The sequence below is a fragment of the Anoplophora glabripennis genome, unplaced genomic scaffold (genome assembly GCF_000390285.2).
Source record: "Anoplophora glabripennis isolate ALB-LARVAE unplaced genomic scaffold, Agla_2.0 scaffold48, whole genome shotgun sequence".
NCBI lineage: Eukaryota > Metazoa > Arthropoda > Insecta > Coleoptera > Cerambycidae > Anoplophora > Anoplophora glabripennis.
In genome coordinates, this window is record NW_019416270.1 from 985,969 (window position 1) to 1,005,653 (window position 19,685).

General features: G+C 32.3%; 1 protein-coding gene across 3 annotated transcripts in view; it reads right to left on the reverse strand.

Annotated features, from left to right (window-relative positions):
* LOC108904980 (fibronectin type-III domain-containing protein 3A) overlaps positions 1-19,685 on the reverse strand; it is a 415,064-nt gene that overhangs the window by 21,877 nt on the left and 373,502 nt on the right. The window lies entirely within an intron of this gene.

A 19,685-nucleotide genomic window follows, 5' to 3' on the forward strand; every position in this document is an offset into this window, starting at 1 on the left:
TGTTAAACGCGCAATGTATGCTAACATCTTCTTGATAAAAAAGTCACTAGGTTCCTTAGTAGTCTAATATGTATATTTTCACATTTGTACATGTCTGTCTGATATGAACCTTCCCATCGATCAATATATTCGGTACCTATCTAGCGGCACCCTAATGCCTGCCCTGTTGGCTGAGGATTTTTGCCGAGGGACATTGGTCGTGCATTTCATTGTCGTTTGTGCGTGTGTGAGTGACGCTTTGCTTGGTCGAGTGTTTGGCATGTGTTTTTATGGCAGTCAGTAGCATTGAGTATAGTGAGCACAGAGCGGCACATGGCTTAACTACAGATTTAACCTGTTTCTACTACTTACTACAACGAGTATTGCCGCTTACTAGCATATTATAGATTACTACTTCTATTTATTTGATTATGGCCACAAATTCTCCGATGTCTAATTTGATTTGATTTGATAATGGAAACAGGCAAAAAATGATGTGTTGCCAAATTTCAACATAAATAATGCAGGTAATAGGAGATATGTTGCAACAAGATATAAAAAAAATCTCACGCCAACTTGTCAAAATCTGTCAAAGCTAAAATCACACTGCCGATTATAAGTTATTATAAATCATTAGATCATTTCGGTATTCTTGGAACAACAATTAATCGAACTGCACATAAATTAAATTTCGGTTGATGTAAGAACGGGCGTGTAATGGAAGTTTTGCTAGCCTAAATACCAGAGCCATTACACATTATGAACGAATTGTTTATTTGGATGAGTATATATTGCCGAATTATAAACCAATTTTTAATTTATTGCTCCCACTGTTATAAAATCATTTTAAGTGAGATCTGTTCGAAAACAAAATAAATATTGGAAAATCATAAAGCGAATTTACAGGCTTCTAAATTTAGCCGGTCTTATTTTATTTATGGTCCCCATCGCTTTTTATGATTACGAAAGTCTAATAAATCCAATAGTAATGTAAGACTGACAGTTCCGGTATTAGCCCCCGTTTCGGATACAGATCAAAATTTGACGTCGATTTTAATTGCGGTTTTAATTATCCAATGACGAATTAATTTGAATTCATTTTTAACTAATTAGTCACTAAGAATTAACGAAAGTTATGTTTAATTTATATTTGATGTAAATATTCTAAATTAATACCGTATACGTTTTCGTGGTAAATTTTTTGAACATACTTGAGTTATGTACCTAATCAATATCTCTCTTACTGATCATAAATTAGCTCATTTTCAAGCTCTAGCAAGTAGGTGTGAAAAAACGACCATTAAGTTTTCCTGGATCGTAGATATCAGGCATGGGAATAACTAAATCGATAAACTTTCACATAGAGTAACGGATACCAGAAATTTATTTTATTTTATTTTATTTTATACACAACCCAACAGAAAATTCGATTTACAGGATGGGTAGAAACAGAAAAATACAATACATTTAATAACTAAATAACATAATACAAAATAAAATGTATACTAACACACTTAACCTATGTAAAACACCATGAATATAATGCATGTTCACTCAATGATTATTATTAGTTGACACGTTTGCAAATAGGTCCAAAGACTCTTGATGGTTATTATAGTAACTGCACATTTGGTATATAGGAGAGTATTTGAGAATATTCGTACGAGGAGTTGATAAATTGTAGTATTAACTATTTTAACCTGAAGTACATTACATAAAAATGGATATTTAAATTGTGCATGTTTTTAACATAACATAACAGAAAGTGTTTTTAATTAAATTTAGTGACAATATAATTAGGTACATACAGGGTGTTTCTAAAATAGGGTTCCAAACTTCTGCTGCGTTTATAACTCATTAAAATAAGCCAAAAAGTTCCTATTAACATGTACCCTAAAACGCACCCTTAGGAAGTTATATGCCCTTAAAAGGGCTCAAACAAAACTAGTTTTTTTCTTTTATTGACAAAACGGTCGCAAATAAATAGAAAAAAATGTATGGGTCTTACATAGCATTTTACGTTAAATAACATGGGCTACTCCGTTTTTCGACATGCAAATCATATGCGTCCCATTTAGGTTGGTGAAGGGGGTTTTCGGCCCGTAATTTTTTTAATTTCAATTTTTTTACAGTTTTCTCTACAGATTTATAAAATCTTAACAATTTTACGTAAAAAATATTATCTTTGTCCAAATCGATATTTCCAATGGTTTTCGAGTAAATTGAGTTTGAAAATTAATCTGCTGTTTAAGTTATTAGGCCAAAAATTACAAAAATCTGTTTACCATGGCAAATAAAAGACTGACGTTGCCACAACGCTTAACAATTTAAGTTATTGATAAACTGTCAATTGAGCTTTGCAGTGTTTAATTAGTAAAAGTGGTGAGTGGGAAATTTAAGTATACAACATTATTGCAACTCATAAAATGGAGTCATATTCAAACACGGAAATGGCAGATATGCACTTTATGTACGACCGTACGGCTGGAAATGCATCAGAAGCGAGGCGTCTGTATGCGGCAGCATACCCGAATAGAAGACTTCCTTCTCGACAGGTATTTCAAGTGCATATCTGCCATTTCCGTGTTTGAATATGACTCCATTTTATGAGTTGCAATAATGGTGTATACTTAAGTTTTCCAGTCACCACTTTTACTAATTAAACACTGCAAAGCTCAATTGACAATTTATCAATAACTTAAATTGTTAAGCGTTGTGGCAACGTCAGTCTTTTATTTGCCATGGTAAACAGATTTTTGTAATTTTTGGCGTAATAACTTAAAGAGCAGAGTAATTTTCAAACTCAATTTACTCGAAAACCATTGGAAATATCCATTTGGACAAAGATAATATTTTTTACGTAAAATTGTTAAGATTTTATAAATCTGTGGGGAAAATTGTAAAAAATTGTAATTAAAAACTCCCTTCACCAACCTAAATGGGACGCATATGATTTGCATGTCGAAAAACGGAGCAGCCCATGTTATTTAATTTAAGACCCATACATTTTTTTCTATTTATTTGCTACCGTTTTGTCAATAACAGAAAAAAAAACAGTTTTGTTTGAGCCTTTTTAAGGACATATAACTTCCTAAGGGTGCGTTTTAGGGCACATGTTAATAGGAACTTTTTGGCTTATTTTAATGAGTTATAAACGCAGCAGAAGTTTGGAACCCTATTTTAGAAACACCCCGTATAATGTAAAGTAAAGTATAGGCGCGTAGTTTCATGGTGTATGGTATTGCCTACTAGTATGCGAGTATATTTTAATTATAATTAGAATATAATCACATACTAGGTATATAATAATTATTAAGCATATTATGTTAACCTTTAAATTCTACATGCGCAATTTTGTCCAGCATTTTAGAAAATCTAAGCAGGTGAGAAATAATATCTCTTCACTGTATCAGTTATGTAAGTTTTCTTCAGGGTATAAGACAACCGACGATCGTTCAAAATAAGGAAAAAATATATTTTTACCTTGTACGTTTATCTTACGTTTCCTGAATTTTGCACGCCTGTTTAACATACAAAAAATTACGAACGGTACTATAAACATCCCGCAGAATGCTTTTAGGAAACTATTACCACATGCATTAATCACAATTATCGAGTATCTTTACAAATTTGCTGGACAAAACAGAAAAGGTACATTTTCTGATGTTTACATGTTCTTCATGATCTTTCAGAGCGAAAAATTAAAAGCAGTTGTTCTAATTTAGCGTTACGTTTCGTCACTCTCTGGGTGGATTTACTATCAAGAATAACTACTATACGTTCTAAATATATTGACCCTTTGATTTAAACGTGATTTACAAAGATATGGAGGTATGAAAAATTGTGAAATAGAAATTGATTATGTGGTAATATCCTCTTTTAAATTATTCAGGTTATGCTTTATTATATCTAAAAATGATCCCCGTTTTAAGGTTATCTACAAATATTTTAATGAATAATTAAATATAACTTCGACATTTATAGATATTTGGAAGAAACGTGGGTTGTAAATGGAAATACATATATGTCCACTTTGTATCCCCACTGTATATCCTAAGTGCGGCGACTTATAAACCTGAGAAATTTTTTAACAGAATTTGAAACGTATAGTACAAACACGAAATTCTAAAATCGATAATTTGTAGAAATAATTATTGCTAATTTATTTATTTTTGCAATTTTGATCTTTCACTTTATAATTAATAGAGCCTCATGACGACCAGAATTTTAAAAAATGCCAAAAAAAATAGTCTAGTAAGACGTCGTAGCTCGCGTTCCGTTGTAGTATATTTGAAAAAGATATTATGATTTACTTAAGAAGTCGAAAATTTCACACTTCATTTAACTCGAAATATTCGAATTCAATTTATGAGTTCCCTTCATTCACCATCGCTTTGTAAAGAATATTTCCGGCCCAATATTACTAATAAATATGACAGGAGATTGAAAAAATAACGTAAGTTCCGGTCCCTGTGAAAATTGCTTTACAGTTATCCTGTTTTTAAATATATTTACGAGTATAGACTTTTCAGACAATTTGTTAATAACATATATTTGTTATTATTAAACTTTCCATTATTATTGTTACTTAATGTCAATTAACTGCAATATCTATGAAAAATAAGCCACTATCAATGAGACTTCTAAGTTATTGACGGATGACAAATATTTTTTTTTTCACTGTTGAATGATTACCTGTCTGGACGATTAAATTATACATACGTGTCTGTCTGATACCCAGACCGATAATTTCAACATGTAGCACACTCCAGACAATAATACCGTTTTCCTTAGGTATATTATTCGTTTTCTTGAAGTATTGGAAAACATCAGCAAATTCTGTGAATTATATATAAAGTTCAAAGAATATATACATACTGTTTAGTTAAATAACCTTGTTATTTGTTCAATAGCGGTTTATGATAAACGCTAATCTTTAATTTATAATATAGGTACAGAGTGATTCACTATATTTTGAACCCCCCCTTAACGTTATTGTTTTAAGAGTTATAAAAAAACCTTCTGTTCGTTTTTAATAGTAGAGAAAAAGCCCTATATGACTATGCTCAACAGGAAACGTTCTGTCCAAATATGTAAAAATATATAGGGTGTTCCATTTAAATTAACAAAGTTAACATCAGCGGCCATTTTGTTTGGACCTCAATTGTTTTTCAATTATAATTTTCGAAAAATTCATAAAAAATTTTATTTCACATCTTTACTCTTAAAACAAAAAAAGTTAAAAAGGGGGGGTAAATCACCCTGTACAGTTAAAAGCCACGACATCGTGCATGATTGGTAAACGATATGTTTATTGGGTAAAAAAACCTTTTTTAGATATATTTATGTATATTACTAGTATAAATATTTACTTAAAGCATAACTTAGATTTGGTTCCGAACCAAATCTAAGTATGCCTCAACTTAATCTTCAAAATATTTGAAATGTGATTGTTATCTCAGCTACATAATAGGAATATACTATATTTCAAACACGAAATCATTTCACAATCACAATTAACCTGAAAATTTTGACATCCTGTAGATTGAAAAAACAACAACAAGCACAATTTGTCTAGAGTGAGGTGCAGCCCTAGAAAGAGTGATGCCAGATCTACAGATTTTTTTTGGAATTGGGGAAATGGGGAATTTTGCTTTATTTCTTGGTATTTTTATGTCATTTTAAAAAGTATACTTAAATAACAACTAATGAACTTTAAATGCAGCTGAGCACTATACTCCATTTGAATAACTTCTCAGTAGGGGAAACAAGGTCACTAGATTTACAAACAGAGATATCTGTAAAGCTACTGTAAAAAGTTTTCTTTATTACGCGTTGTGCTGCCCTCTGTTAACGGATGGTATTAACATATCGAAGTCGAAATTGTATAAGTAGTGACATCTATTAAAGAAAAGCCAAACTACGAAAATAAAAATGACCACCGGTCGCTGAATTACAAGTGGAAGTGGATCTTATTTGTGGAAGGGCAAAATGGGCGGTGACTGTGAGACGCCTTCATTATAGCCATCCTTCTCTATCGCACGGATTTCTATGACTTACTTTATCGTTCTCACGTAACGGCCGATGAACCATGGGGACTTTCCGACCCTGTATACATGAGAGCGACAAAGTAAAGTAAAGAAATCCGTGCGATAGACAAGGATCGCTATAGTGAAGACGTTTCATAATTTGAGTAGTCACGGCCCGTTTCGGGTTAAAAGTGGGAGTGACTATTCAGATTATGAAACGTCTTCAATGTAACCATCCTTGTCTATCGCATGGATTTCTGACTTACTTTATCGCTTTCACGTAACGGCCGATGTACCATGGGGACTTTCCGAACCTCTATGTTTTATTTTGAAGAAATACATTTTCTTGGTTTTCAAATACCATTTCTGTGACCTCTACATTGCACGCTGTCACACATCTAAAAGAAAAGGTGTATCGTCAATCTGAGTGACAAAAATCATCAATATAAAATATTTTACCGCGTAATATTTTTCAGAGATAATTTATAAGATTCGATCGACTTACCTGTAAGGAATATCAATCTCTATTATTTGAGCATCCTAGTACTTCGTAGTAATCCATTTCTATTATACATATTTTTAGTAATTATTACAGTTTATACTTATAAAATAACTTGAAGTTATTTATTAGAGAAATGAGAGATTTCTTTATAGTAGGAAGTTGTTTAGAATACTTATGAGAAAAATAAGAAATTTTGAGAACATTTCCGACAATAGGTATATAGAATTTATGAGGATTTAAAAATTTTGACAACAAATTGTACAAAAGAAAAAAGTAAAAACGGCAGCTTTTATTTCTGTATATAATCTCTCATGACAGTTTGTTAAATTTCCGTTTATTCTCGATTTATTCTCATTCATTCCCAAAAAATTAATTCTCGACAATTTTGAGTCACTCGTTACAGTATTTCGAAACATTTTTTTGCATATCCATTAATTTTATGGCTCTAAGAAGGAGGTAATTTTTAAAATATCCTGGTATCCTGGCGAAATTAGTCGAAAGCTCGACTCCAGTCCACCGGGGTTGTTCACCCTACGCCTTAAACCAATTTCAGCAGAAAAATGGATTTTTTTTTTGTAGACGTTAAAAGCTCCACAATTAAGGAACTTCCTTGCGTTTTCTAAGCGGCAGGCTTACGCTCCGATATTCTTATACGCATTACGTACTGATATCTGACAAGCCAGTCTTCATTGGGAACATTCCACTGTTCGATCTGGTCAATCACCTCTCGACAGTCTGCCCGTTTTCTTACTTGATATTCTTTTCTTGTTTGCGAAGTACGCATGAAAGTATCGTAATCTTGTTTATAAAGATAATTGAGTTGGTATTTCAGAGCTCCAATTTAAATGTCACACTGGTAATGGAATTACTTAGTTTATATAAAAAAAATTCAATCTACATCTAACTTAATAAACCAGTACATTCATTCCCCGACTATAATTGAGTTGGGCCTACTTTTTTTCAGGTTGTCTATCTATTTTGTCTATCTCAGAAATAGGACGTACAAATAAATAAGACGTATAAATATTTTTAAATTTTCACATTTTTACTTTACAAAATGCAAGTAGTTTGTCGTATTTAACTAAATTGTCTACTAATATTTTCTATATTTTGGAGATGGTGACTTTATGGATGATAGCAGCTCGGATATATTTTCTACATAGCTACATTGATAAAATGCTTAGTTACAAAAGTTATGTATATTTCATTAAAAATAATTGCCGAAATTATGTTACCTACAGTAGATAACGTTTAATTATGATGTTAAAACTATTTTTTCCTTGAAATATGTATCAAGAACGCTTTGTAACGTCATATAGTGCGACCGAGAACACAACCTGCTTGTCGACCGTCTGTTGTCTAATCTACAATGGGATATTTGCACAAAAAAAAGTGTAGCGTTTTATCACTGACTGTTCTATAATAAAAAGTAATGTGAACCATATAAGCAATAATTTCGCTAAAAACTCTTTGATATTTCTAATATTTTCAATACATGCAGGTTTTAGATTATTTTTGAACATTTCAAATTAAACAATATTTTCTGTGAAAGTATAATATACAAGTTAATTAATCCTATTTTATTTGACTATATGTATATTTGAATTTAGTAGGATTTACATATTTATTAGTTTTTCAGTTCACTAGATGGCGCTATTCATATCTCATCGACAGCAATTCCGTGCGATATAACAAAAGGCCATTTCGGATGAGTTTACCCATATGAGTAAATAAATAAGACCTGTGAAAAGGATAGGACGAGCAGAATCATGAAAGTACGAGCGCCATCTCACGGTCGTTATGCAAAACACTGCCATCGCTAGCAATATTTATGTATCGAAAACTGTAACACTAACTTGAACTAACCTGAACAGAAAAGTAACGTTGGTATTAGAACCTATAGAGATTGCTGGAAAAATTAAAAATTTGATGATATTTCATGTATCTGCAGCTGAACAAACTGATTGCAATCGGTAACTAGCCAATCATAATACAGCATTTTTAATATTCTTAATCATTATTGGTATACTGATTTCACTCACTTTGTTCAATACGAAAGAATACGTGTATTGAAGATTAGGTCACAAAGGGGGTGTGTGGATTAGGTTTGAGGTTACAATTTATTTCGTCTTTATGTTGTATTGTGACTAACTCGTAAGTTAGTGCTTTTGATAATAATTGTTTTCTGTTTTAAACTAAAATTTAATGTAACGCAAGAAGATAATTGTAATTGTTGAATCCGTCATCTGAATTGTCTTACTGCTTTTGCTTGTTTTACTTTTTAATAGAAAATGTCTGGTAGGAACACACACACGCACATCACTGTTGTGCACCAAACTGCAAGAATACATATTATTTATATACCACAGATACTTCTTACAGAAAAAAAGCTTGTCTAATCAATAATATAATAATTATTTTGTATTTAATTGTAAGAAAAATTTCACAAGGATAATTTTAATGTAAGGTATGGTATACACGATGTTATTTCCTAATATTCGCATTTTCGTTCGTGAAATGTAAGTTTCTTGCATCCATCTCGGTTAGTGTCGCTTAAACGTGTTGAAATGTTAAAGGTTCCCGCCTGCTCGAGTGAAATAAAACTTGGGCGCGTTCAATACTTGCGGTTGGCCATTCAGTATTTCAACAGAGCATTTCAACTATGTGAAAGGACAAGGTAGTCTAGTGACCCGTTACGAAATCTAGCAAGCGGAAAGTGTAGTTTAGTAAAGCTTTAAATAAAAGTCCATTATATCAGTTTAAATTAGTAGATACGTGTGTCTAATTGACCGCTGTCTAGGTATTTGCTGTTTTTTTCTTCTGGTATTTTTGTAAAAAATATAGGTTTGTTTAAAGACACGAAATTATTTGACAGCCCGATAGTGGAGATAAATGCTTTTCCGTTTTAAATATTGAAAAAATCCTTTCAGAAGACTTTGCTTTGTCTAATTTTTATTATTGTGGTAATACAATAGTACATTTTACAACATAGCGTTTTTATTTGTTCCTGAGCGAAATAAAAAGTTTTTCATTTCGAGATGGAATGCTATTCAATACTCACATATAATTTTATTTTCAATTTAATTCAAAATTGATATAATAACAGCAATTTATTAATTATATTCTTTCACTGTAAAAAATTGTCACTCAAATTTCACTCAATTTTACTCAATAATGTATCAATTTCTGTCCACACACGATTTAGTGAAATTTTCACTCTATTAGTATGAGTACAACTGAGTGAAACTATTGCATCAGAAATGAGTGAGTTTTACTCAAATCCGCTAACTATTAATTGAGTGACTTTTGACTCTATTCTGAGTATATAAAACCAATTTAGAGTTGACTTTTTCTGTAATATGATTTAAATTTAAATACATATACACCGATTTCACAAAGGCTTTTGATCGGCTCGATCATGGTGTTTTATTGACTAAATTAAATAGTTTCGGATTCTCAAAGGACCTACTATACTTTTTTTTATTTTATTTATTAAATCGGCATGCATTTGTTGAATATCATGGTCGGCTGTCGAAAGAATTAGTAGCCACTTCTGGTGTACCGCAAGGATCGGTTCTTGGTCCTCTTTTCTTTAATATGTTCATTAATGATATTGTAGTTGGAACTGATGTTAATTGTTTATTATATGCTGATAACATGAAGCTCTATACTTGTACAAGTAGCGGAAATGAATGTTAAAATTTACAATCTGCTTTATATAAAATTGTTTTATGGTGCAATGTTAATAATTTATAGCTTAGTATTAAAAACTGTATTGATAGTACTATTCTTACCAGGCCACGTACTATCCGTGATTTGAGTGTACTATTTGATAGTAAATTGTCTTTTTCGATGATTACGAACGAAAACTTTAAAATGCAAGGTTTTGTACTACGCTACTCTAAGGATTTTAATGATTACTCTATTTTTAAATTGTTATATTCAGCTATTGTTAGATCTAAATTAGAGTATTCCTCCATTGTGTGACCACCCTACTATAATATTTACATAACTAATATTGAAAGAGTTCAGAGACGTTTCTTAAAGGCTGCAGTTTTTAGAGAGGATGGCAATTATTCACTTATTGGTATTCCTCAATATCATCTTTTAAATAGATTTTCATTTCGCAGTTTAGAGGAACGTAGAAAGATCGCACAATTGATATTTTTATACAGGGTGTTAGTAAATAAGTGCGACAAATTTCAGGGGGTGATTCTACATGAGAAAATAATGGCAGTTTGCTTATAAACGTATGTCCGCAAATGATTCGTTTTCCGAGATATTACAAATTAAAAATCATTTTTGAATTCCTCGTTCAATTTGTGACAAAAAATCTCTCTTGCCTTTTCTTCGTATGGGGCGTCGTTTTGATGCAAAAAATAAAACATCTTAACGCGTATTTTTTATTTCTTTAATACATTACCTAGTAGGCTACTGTTAACATTTGTCTGTTAAATACTAATATTTTTAAGAAATGTCAAATTAGCGTTTCGTCATTATTAATTTATTAAGCTTTTAGTTTGCTATAACGGTAGTGTTAATAAGTAATTAATTTTTCTTTTATCGAAAAGAATGGAAAATTTTACAAATGCGGAATTGTCAGACATGCATTTTGTCTATGGTCGAAGTAATGGAAATGGTCGGCAAGCTCGACGATTGTATGCTGAGTTGTATCCAGGACGTAGGGTACCTCATCACACAATATTTGCTCGTCTTCATCAACGTTTGCGCGAAAATGGTTCATTTAAGAAACAAACGGTTGACTGTGGGCGCCCTCGAGAAGTACGAACTGTGCAACTAGAAGAAGCAGTTCTCGAGTTAATTGCGGAGTCACCTGAAACAAGTACTCGAAAAATTGCCAACATATTGAATGTAAGCAACTTCACTGTATTTAAAATTCTTAAAGAACAGCAATTGTATCCGTTTCATATTGAACGTGTGCAAGCTCTACTACCTAGAGACTTTTTTCCGCGCCTATTTTTTTGCCAATGGATTAATCATCAAATCGCTCAAATTCCTAATTTTTTAAATGCCGTTTTGTTTACTGACGAGGCTACTTTTGGACGACAGTGTATACGAAATTTCCATAACAATCACTTATGGGCTGAGGAAAACCCCCATGGAATCTTTGAAGCTCATTTTCAGCATCAGTTTTCCGTAAATGTATGGCTTGGGGTAATTGATGATCATTTAATCGGTCCATATTTCCTCCCACAACGACTAACAGGCGAATCTTATCTTAATTTCCTACAGGAAGAGTTACCTGTTCTTCTTGAAGAAATTCCTCTACAGCTGAGACAACACCTATGGTACATGCATGATGGTGCACCAGCCCATTTTAGCATTAATGTACGTAATCACTTAGACACAGTATATCCAAATCGTTGGATAGGTAGGGGAGGTACGGAACATTGGCCTGCTCGATCGCCGGATTTAAATCCTCTTGATTTTTGCATTTGGGGTTTTCTTAAGTCATTAGTTTATTCCACTCCCGTTGAAAATGTTGATGACCTGAGGAATCGAATTATAGTCGGCTGTGAGACAATAAGAAATATACCAGGAATATTTGCGCGAATACGACAATCAATGAGGCGAAGAGTTGAATCTTGTGTCACGTCTGAGGGAGGTCATTTTGAACATTTGTTGTAGCTTTGCGCCTTTTCAAAATTTTATTAGTGTTATTTTCTGTTATTGTTCTGGTTTAATGTTATTGTATTAGATAGTTCTTGATAATGTATTAAAGAAATAAAAAATACGCGTTAAGATGTTTTATTTTTTTGCATCAAAACGGCGCCCCATACGAAGAAAAGGCAAGAGAGATTTTTTGTCACAAATTGAACGAGGAATTCAAAAATGATTTTTAATTTGTAATATCTCAGTGGCGTACCATTTTTTTCTTTAAAAAAATTGAGATTATTACCCGTACGCGCGCCAATGATGAACATAAAATTCTTAATTGCGTGTCAAAAAATGCGCAATAACTACCTCTTAAAACCCACCAAATTTCATTTGCACATCTCAACCGGTTTCAGAGCAATAAATTAAATCGTCAGTTTTTAAGGAAAACTTTGACACCCCGTATCTCGGAAAACGAATCATTTGCGGACATACGTCTATAAGCAAACTGCCATTATTTTCTCATCTAGAATCACCCCCTGAAATTTGTCGCACTTATTTACTAACACCCTGTATAAAAAAGCATAACGAAAGCAGTATTGTGTAAAAGTTGGACTTTTCACTTACTTGGAACATATGGTTTGTAGATTCCATTGATTTTAAAACCTTTGTTAATTTCTGCCAATATTTCAGATGCTAGAAGATAACCCACACTGGAAATATGCTCAGAGAATGAATTTTGTTTAAAATTGTGGATGTTGTTTACCAAAATGGTTTCACGTTTTTGTTCGCGTAAGTGTAAGGAGTAAGGCACTAATAATATATAATTAATATTGCAGAGGGAATGTGTACAATCGGCGAATCCAAATACGCTTGCCGGCAAAATATTTGCGTCGTCGGTTAACAATTACGAAATTGTTAAAACTGTCACAGCCGTACAATGAACTCCACGCGGTCGGCATCCACCACCCATTTTTATAACGCGACGCGTACGTTATTATGCGGCATCGAGCCAGGCAGCATACAAGAAATTTTCTTCGAGAATGGAACAGGCTCCCGTCTTAGGCCTCCAGAAGCATCTCGAGTGCGTCGAAGTACCGTTTAACGTTCGCCCAATTTGCCGCAAACATCGACATTGCTCTGACCGTTTTACTGTACCACGAATTATCTCCGATAGGCCGTCAGCTCGGCCGATGACGAAATTTTTAGAATAAATATAATCGGCCAAGAAAAAGCCGATATTTATGGATGAGTAGTTTCAGTAAGTATGGCTTACCGGCGAAATAAATACCAGCTCGTCTCCAGTGGCACAAATACAAGCTAGTTGTTGCTCTGATTGCTTAAAAATAATATTACGAAGTTGTAATGAAATTGAATCGATGGGTCTGGCTATACTTCCTTCAGATAAATGCGAATTGATGCAAAACTTCACCTGATTTTCAGTGAATCTATAATTAGAAGGCAAACAGCGCGGATTTAAGTTTTTGTCCAATTTAATATCTGTTTTAGTCATTTGCTAAACAGTATATTCAAAACAATTTCTTTCAGAATTGGTCGAAATTCGCGAGATTAACAATGACTCGTCGTGATTTTTAAACCTTTGACTGGTGCATTCTACAAGAAATATAGGAGTATCTCAATAATCCATAATTCCAATTCCGCTGGTTAGTTTCTTCATAAAATTTTACATGAAAAACTACGCTGTACCAAGTTCAGATCAAATCTTCAATGGTTTTTGAGTAATTGACCAATCTTTGAAGGGTTGTGGAAATTTCCTTCAGTATTAAATCAGATGTTTATTTTAATTAGACATTTAAATATATCTTGAAAGATTGTCAAATATTAAAGTTTCATCAGCCCTTTTTGTTATTTTTTTTATTTATTTAGATCTGCGGTTATTAAATTGTTGAAATGAAAATAGTGGTCTGAAACTGCGTTTGTCGTTGGAATTTCTTTTGCAAATGTAACGTAAGCAAAAATGAAAGAACCATTAATGATAACAATGGCTATTTTTATCTTGAACAAAATGGACAGTTTAATATATAGGTTTTCTTTCATAGATAACCAGAATCGTATCTGCACATTGCATTGATACAACTAATTTAAAAGCATTCTAGAATCTTCCAAATATTTCAAACCTTTTAAAAAAATAATGCATTACTTCCTTAGCAATAATGGTATTATTACCTACATTTCTTAGAAGGTAGGTGATTTGTTAGGTAGGTACGTTTTCTTGTGCGAACTGAAAAGAATTCTTGGGTGAATGATTACATTTTAAGGATATTGTATTTAAGCAAACAAGAAAATTTGAAAGAAAAAATTACATCCTAACTGCAGTGTCCATTCGTCTCTGTTGGCGATTCTAACAAACTTTTTTGTATTTGCATGCAAAATATATTTTTAATAGAGTTTGACATTTGCGTGAGAAATCAGTGGCGTCACTAAGAAATTAAAAAAGATTGCTGTTAAAAATATTAAAATACATTTACAAGCCCCTTATTTTGTTGTGAATGAAAGTAGATTGTAGCATACATCTGCATTATTAGAACAGGCTGTGTAGTAATTTAAATGTATAAGTTGTAACTATGTCGCTACCTCCCTCGATCAAAACTTAAAACTAGACGTACAATTGGTTACCTAACTAAACGGAGTAGGAGCAAGGTGCCCGTTATAAAGTTTATCAGTGAAAAAAAAACATGCCATATTGTATTTTTCTTATCTGCAATTTCGTCTACAGTTATCCATAATTTTTCTTCGCTTAAGTCTGGACAGTTTCTTTTACATGATGTATGCCTTGACGACGGTATTAGGATAATGGATCTTTAATATATTTCTGCTAAAATAATCGAAATTATTAATTATCAACTACGTACATCGAAATATTACACATACTGATTATAAACATTAGACGGGCTTTCAATATATATTTTTTTTTTACAGTAATAGGAACACCTGCCCAACAAATTCATATCACAAACATATTACTGTTCTATCATAGCGTAAATTAGGAAAAGGTTTAATAATTTTTTTAATTTGATAGGCTTCTGAGACATTTCTAAATTTGTTTAGATGTATTGGCCCGTATCGATACCTAAAGTACAATACTAATCCGCTGCGAGTCGTATTATTTACCCACCGAAATGTCAAACTAATAACTACAAATCAAAATAGTTTTTGTCCATCGACCGTATAAATTTCGTACTAGGAATACTCAATAGAGAATCTGTAGAATTAGAGATGTATCTACGCAAGTTGACCTTATTTGTGTCGAGTATAAAAAAAGGTTGAGAACCACTGTCCTTAACTCTTGGAGGCTTCTGTACTTGATTTTCCAGTTGTATCTGCTCACCTATACGGTTCTAACCTTCGCTTCTACCGTGATACTTTTCATCGCGGTGGGTCTTAATACATTATGTCTTCACCTCAACCATTCCCATTCAACTTGGTCGACAGCCTTTGTCGGTGAACTGATATTACCAAGAACACGAGAGAAAATCTTTAACTGACGCATAGTTGGTCGAATATTCCAGATTGAAGATTTTGTACGACTGTATGTTAATAATTCAATTGTCAAGTCTGTACTATCCTCAGATGGTTGGAATTAGCTTATCGTATTTTTTTTTTCATTTCACTACATGCGTATTCATTATTAACTTATTGAGAGTTAATTTTCTCTACATATCTGATATCAGCTTCTAATAAAAGTATAATAGTAGGATTGTATATTTATTTCTACATGATGAAGTGGCAAAATTTTGGATCTATGAACGAAGTATTTTCTGTAAAAGAACCAATCACATAACAAAACCATTTTGTTTATGGTTCCTCAGATTTGTTAAATATACTGTTTCTTATCATTTTTCCATCGCCTTATATGTTGTGCGACTGATACAACAGTAGGATCATATTCGATGCAAAGTAATTCATAAATCATTGCCTGACAAGGAATCCAGTGCAGTACGGTTTTAAAGGGTTTACTTGTTTTTTGGAGGCGGTCTCTGATTTACTAGCTCGCCAGGTTAGTATTTGACGTATAACCGACCACTTCGTACTTGATGAACCTGGGCGACTACAGCTACTACCAGAACACAGTGCATATGAAGCGGTATTTCAGATTTTACATTCAATTTCATTTTAAATTTGAAATGGTTCATCTTACGCTTCCAAAAAATGATGACACGACTTTCCTTAGATAAAAAATCGACAATTTTTTGCTCTACTTCAAATACGATTCTACTATAGTTCTGACAGTGGTTATTAATAAGAGACAGACATATTGTCTATTGTTGTGTGCTTAAAATGTAGACATATAGCATCGTCTTGTTATGATGCAAAAAATCACAAAACATGTTTTCACTATACAAAAGTGAATCCTCACTATTTCTTAAATGAACACAACCACTGATTCATAGGGTTCATACGGTTATGCTTGATGACGTGAACGTAAAGATCCAACGACTAAACTGTATTTAAACTATGCAGAGATGAAAATATGAGCAGATCTTTCAACATTTATAAATAAGCAGCTATAAATAAATACTGTTTGCATATGAGGAAGTTAAACATTTTCATAAGGAAGGAATTACTGTTATAACATGTTAAAAATAGTTCTCTCTGTGAACATAGTTTCTATTTATAGCAACTGATGATGAATATTGTATAGTCCTTATTAGGCCACTTTCACATACCTGAAATAAATACTTGAACACTGTTTAAAATATCATTGTTTACGGAAGTGGAATTAAAAGGAGCTTCATTTTAAATTTTAATTGGTGCCGTTTATATTAAAATGTTTTATTGTTATATTCATTTTAAATAACCAAGGCTGTTATAAAAGCTGGATTTCTGTATCGTTAAATCAAAGGTCATATTTTTATTATCTGTTTTATTATTTTGTGTGCTACATGAAAATAATCATGTACCGTAGGATGGATACATTTTATATTTACTTTTGGTTGCAGATATGTGAAAAGTGACATTACAATATTTATTTATAGTTGTACATACCATCCATACATAAACAAGACTTAATTTTTTTCGTAGTATTTAACAGTTAATTTGTCTCTTTTTTATGATTGGACAGATAGATCACGTATCCCCAAGAAAAGTCGTCTGAAAAAGCTTTGTTGTGCTGCTTTTACACGTCTTGTAAGATAATAAGTTATATTTCTTTCTCCGTTATTAGTAGGCTTGTTTTAAGATGTTATCAGCGGAAAACAAAAACATCAGAAGAGTATAATAAATAATTAGTTACTTCATAAGTGTGACTGTTTGCTATTTTATATTGTCGACAATATAGAATTGTGAAATTAAATGTTGAATATCACCAAAGTTAAAGTCAAATGAAATCAAAGTTGCTGAGGTGTTATAAGGAATTGTAATAAGTCCTTGAATTATCAAGAAAAACGTTAATGTAAAATTGAAACAGTCATAGCTAGAGGCAGTTTGTACGAAATATATTTCAAAAGAGCCCATCGGTTATGAAAGCAGAGAATGAGAAACTAAGAAAAATATTTGTGGTTCCGAACACAAACACAGTACGCAGTAAGAACAATTTTTTTAAATTTAATTGGGTATTTTTGCCACACTGAAGGGACAATTTTTATAATAACTAACCCTTTGTAGCAAAATGATAAGTCGAAACGTTGATTTTGTAAATTTAACCAGAAAGATTTCGCACTGAAAGATAATTTTTTATGCTACAAAATAGTCACTAATCTTATTCTTCATACCCTTTATAGATCCAGTTTTGCGTGCGAATAATATCAAGAAACGTGAAACTATTTGAAAACCACAGTGTGAAAATGGCTATAGTCCCAGGCGGGTGGATATGAAAATACCACCTTCCTAATACTTAGTAATGCATTTTTGATTTTCTCATTTGTTCTTGCCTAATAATCGGTTGGCGTTCAATTGAAATATTGTTAATATGTTTTGTAGATTATAAAATCTTTGAGATTGAGATTATAAATACTCCAGAAAATAAGCATCTGGGAATTTAATTCTAAAACAGCCTGCTGCTGCTCGATCTTTAATTTTAAAATACAAACCACAGGTCGTTAAAATAACAAAGAAATGACTCACGTTTGCAGATAACATAACCATACAACTGCAAATTATTGTTTAAACAATTTTGCCGTGTGAGTCATCAGGCTCAAGATTAATATCCTGCAAGGACAGACACACTGCACACAGGACTGCACACAGAATCTTCTGTTTTTTCTTCATTTGCATTTTTTAAACAAATAGCAAATAGCTTATCCATTTCCTTGATTTGGGTTTATCATTTTTTTTCAGATCACAAGTTTTTCATAATTTTATCTTTGTTTGCTGTGACGAGATTTTGTATCAGGAACAATGCCTGTACGTACAATCACGTACCTATTCAGATTTGAAAATGCTTCCTTGGTACTTCGCAATCCGGGTATCTATGGACAGAACTTTCTATTTCGGTCTTGTTTTAATCAACTTTGGTTTTTCCAGTTACTTTTTTACATTATTTATGTTATTTATATTCATATTTGAGGTGATACTTTGGTACAATTTAAGTTCATCAGTATTATTAAATTTTATTATTTACGTATACCCGTATAGGTATAGTTACGTACGTGGTTAGGTGCTAAACTTTCATTCATTACATTCATATTTTTACATACTGGTTAAATATGTAAGTTTCGTAGAAATAATCGTCACCATTTTTGGAAAAATGTAGGAAACCACAAGGTCGAAGATGGGTAGTATAGTATGACTCAGTAATTGACTTGGCATTACTCCAACCCGTTTGCTGTCTTGGGATGATACGAAGTGTAAATTTATGCAATCCATCCACCTTTTTCAAAACCGTTTTTATATTACCTAAAGTTAATTTAAATTGTGTGATCTAAAATTCGTCCCAAATTCCCATCGGAAGAAGTTGTATAGTATACACTGTTTGTAAAGAAAAGGTCTAGGTCTGCTAAAGAAACAAGTTCATAGATTAACGTACATTTTTATAATCCTTTTATACACTCCGTCCATTAGATAGAAAAAAATCTGGAAACTATTGTTACATATTTTTAACGGGGAAATCCTCGTTTACACCTGTTGCCTTTTTAATAAGACCGTCATTTCCTGTCGTATTTCCCACCTGACATGCACCCAACTCGTAGGAATTTATGTATTCGTACATTAACAATCGGGGTCAAGAATTCACCAGTATACAGCAATGACTAATGCTCGCTTTACATTAACGGATTTTGTCGCGTTGAGGTGCGTGAGTGGAAAAATGTTTTAAGGAGCAGTGAGTTACATAACATTTTTGCTTGCTGCCGTCTTTAGAATGTAGATCAGATAACGCATTAGTTTTTAAATAATATTCTTTAACTTATGCTTGTTATTATTAATAAAGTCCCAGAGTAAATCTTATGACGTAAATAATACAGATTTAGCACTTTATAAATGATTATGCCGAGTACTGACTTGTCTGCCTTTCTGGAGTCCAAATATCGCAAAAACGTTATTGTGTCGGTATTGCAGTAAAGTTATTGACAAAATAAATTAAAAGTGATGTATTATAAAAA